Below are 3,728 nucleotides of genomic sequence, written 5' to 3'. Positions count from 1 at the left end.
CATGGGGTCGCTATGAGTCGGAGCCAACTCGATGGCACCTAACAACAACACACAGAAGATTGACTCTTACCCCACAGACCTGGAGCCTCACCGAATAATTGTCAGTTGGTACCTGTTCTCTGGAATCTTGTGCAGTTAGTTTAGAATCTACTAGTCTGTTACATGGCAGTTGATCAGTAGATTGTAAGTTTTTCTTTTCAATTCAACAAACATTTATTGAGCATCTACTATGGTCCAAGCATTGTTGCATGCACTGGGGACATAAAACAGAATAATGTAGACAAGGTCCCTGACTTTTGTTCTAGTGTAAAGTTGAATGAATATATGAATGGACTATGTGCAAACACTGTGAAGGAACTGTTTCAAGTGCTGAGGAGCAAGGATATCTCCTTGAGGACTAAGGTGCGCCTGACACAAGCCATGATATCTCCAGTCGCCTCGTGTGCATGTGAGAGCTGGACAATGAATAAGGAAGACCGAAGAAGAGTTGATGCTTTTGAGTTGTGGTGCTGGCGAAGAATGCTGAAAGTACCGTGGACTGCTAAAAGAACTAACAGATCTGTCCTGGAGGAAGTGCAGCCAGAATGCTCCTTGGAAGCAAGAATGGCCAGACTTCGTCTCACCTATTTTGGTCATGTTGTAAGAAGGGACCATTCCCTGGAGAAGGATGTCATGCTTGGTAGGGTGGAGGGTCGACGAAAGAGGGGGAGGCCTTCAACGAGATGGATTGATACGGTGGCTGCGATGATGGGCTCAAGTATAGCAGGGATTGTGGGGCTGGTGCGGGATTGGGCAGTGTTTTGTTCTGCTGTGCATGGGGTCGCTATGAGTTGGAAACGACTCGATGGCACTTAACAACAACAACAACATGTGCAAACACAATGACTAACCAAGAGAGTGGCCTGGCCCTCAGTGAACTGACAATGCAATACAAATGACAAGCATACAATATATATTGATATAGTATTAAAAAAAGTTTGCCTGTTGGTTATCAGGGGTTGGAGGGGAGGGGAGGAAACACCGCCAAAAAAAGAAAAACAATCATATCAACCAGAAGATAACTTTAATTTCAATTTCAACTCTACCTATCTCTTACCATAAAGAGCACTGGCGGGGTAATGCATAAGGTATTTGGCTGCTAACCAAAAGATTGGTTGTTCAAACCCACCAGCTGCTCTGTGGGAGAAAGATGAGGCAATCTAATTTCATAAACATTTACCATCTTGGAAATCCAATGGGGGTCGCTATGAGTTGGAATCAACTTAAAGGCAGTGAGTTTGGCTTATCTCTTATCATAATGATAAGAATCAAGTAAAAACAGAAAACTAAAAAAAAAATCCATCTATAAAAGATAAATTTTATTATTATTTTTCCTTATTATGATGAATATAGCATCACTTATTCATTTATATCAAAGACTCCAGCCTTCATATGGATCACAACTCAAAGAAAATGAAAATCCTCACAACTGGACTGATAAGCAGCATTTTGATCAACGGAGAAAAATTGAAATGGTCAGGAATTTCATTTTACTTGGGTCCACAACACCCGTGGAAAGAGCAGTCAAGGTATCAGACTTTGCATTACACAGGGCAAGTCTGCTGCAAAACACCTCTTTAAAGTATTAAGAAGGAAAGAGGTCACTTTGAAGACTAAGGTGCACCAAGCCAATGCGTTTTCAGTCACCTCATATGCATGTGAAAGCTGGACAGTGAACAAGGAAGACAGAAGAGTTGATGCTTTCGCTTGTGGTGTTGGTGAAGAATACTGAAAGTCCCATGGACTGCCAAAGAACCAACAAATCTGTCCTGGAAGAAGTGCAGCTGAAATACTCCTGGGCAGCGAGAATGGCCAGACTTCCTCTCACCTCTTTTGGTCTTGTTGTCAAAAGGGACCATTCCCTGGAGATGGATGTCATGCTGGGTAAAGTGGGGGGTCAATGAAAAAGAGGAAGGCCCTCAACGAGGCGGACTGACACGGTGGCTTCAAGCATGGGCTAGCAGAGCAAGGATTGTGAGGATGGTAAGGATGGTGTGAGGATTGTGAGGTTGTACACAGTGTCGCTATGACTGGACGCCACCCACCAACAAGAAATCTTTACAGAAGCCAGCTGCCGCAGCGTCATCCCGCGGAGCCGCTGGTGGGTTCGAACCGCCAACCTTCGGGTTAGCAGCCGAGCGTTTCAGCCCCTGTGCGCAGGGCTCCTTTACACGTGCACCCACACATAGGACTGCGCTGCACCTCCGGGTTCAGCTTTAACTCTCTGCAGGAACACTGCCTAATTACAGCTGCTTGTGCTAAAACGGTTCCATAGGCATCCCATATCCTATCGTTAGCTCCCTCACACCTTCCAACGTCAACGGACTCGGCGGGGGCCCATGTTTAGCAGAGAGCCTCGGGTTGCTCATCGTTTCATTCCGCTGAGCATCTTAATGTTCAAAGAGGAAGTAAAGGTTAGAAAGAAAAATGAGGGATGACAGACGTTTCAAATGTGTTCACACTGGTGAGGAGGGTAAAATGCAAATCTAGCTAAAACCAAAGAAAACCCACACCCACTGCCATGGGTTTCCGAGGCGGTCTCTCTCGGAAGCAGATTGCCCAACCTTCCCTCCCAGGAGGAGCTGGAGGGTAGCTAAAGGTGTTGGAAATGAGAGTCATTTTAGAAAACAGTAGATGTCAGCGGAAGCTAAGCTTGACCAGGGACACGAAGTAAGGAGGGTGAGAAGAAAATCCGCCGTTTCATTGGACCAGAAGAGGAGTAACCAAGAGCTGGAAATGAGATCCCGGTCTAGAGCTGATGCCAAAAACAGGTAAAATTCAGGCTAGCGAGAGAAGGCTGCTCATCTCTGAGAAAAAGACACTTGGAACAATATAGTTAGAATTGTTTTACATTTTTTTATGTGAAAGAAATCTGTTGCCCTCTAGTAGATTCCGGCTCACAGCGCCCCTAGAGGACAGAGTGGAACTGAACACAGGGTCTCTAAGGCTGTCAATCTTCACAGAAGCAAAGCCCAAACCACACCCACTGCCTGGAGTCCATTCTGACCCACAGCGCCCCTGGAGGACAGAGTGGAACTGCACCGTAGCAATTCCCAGGCTGTCCATCTTTGCGGAAGCCCACTGCCACACAGTTCTCACCCGCGGTGGCTGGTGGATTCCAACCATTGATCTTTCACTTAGCAGCTGAGTGCTCAGCCACAGCACCACCAGGGCTCCTTAGTGTGAGGGGTTGCAGGGAGATTTCTAAAAAAATGAGAGCTGCCAAGATTCCACTGGTAAAGAGGTAGGGGTAGCCCCAGGCCAGTCACAGGACCACTCATGCTTTTGAGTGGTCCTCAATGTTCTCTCATTTCTGTGAGGGGAGGATACCATACTCACTCCACAGGGCCTTCCCAGTAAACTAGCTGCCATCAAGCCATTCCAGCTCATAGTGAGCCCGGGTGTGTCAAAGTGGAACTGTGCCCCATCAAGCCGTCAGGTTTTTGATGGCTGATTTTTCAGAAGTAGATTGTGAGGCCTTCCTCCAAGTGCTCCTGGGTGAACTCAAACTTCCAACCTTTCCATTAGGAGCAGAGCACAATAACCCTATGTACTACCTACCCCAGGTCTCCTTCAAGGGGCCATGTTGTTGTTGTTGTTGTTGTTAAGTGCCATCGAGTCGTTTCCGACTCATAGCGACCCCATGCACAGCAGAACGAAACACTGCCCGATCCCGCACCAGCCCCACA

The sequence above is a fragment of the Orycteropus afer genome, unplaced genomic scaffold (assembly GCF_000298275.1).
Source record: "Orycteropus afer afer isolate SDZICR_OR568_19922 unplaced genomic scaffold, OryAfe1.0 scaffold00371, whole genome shotgun sequence".
Taxonomy (NCBI): domain Eukaryota; kingdom Metazoa; phylum Chordata; class Mammalia; order Tubulidentata; family Orycteropodidae; genus Orycteropus; species Orycteropus afer.
The sequence above is the reverse complement of the archived record's forward strand: the minus strand, read 5'-3'. Positions refer to the sequence as shown.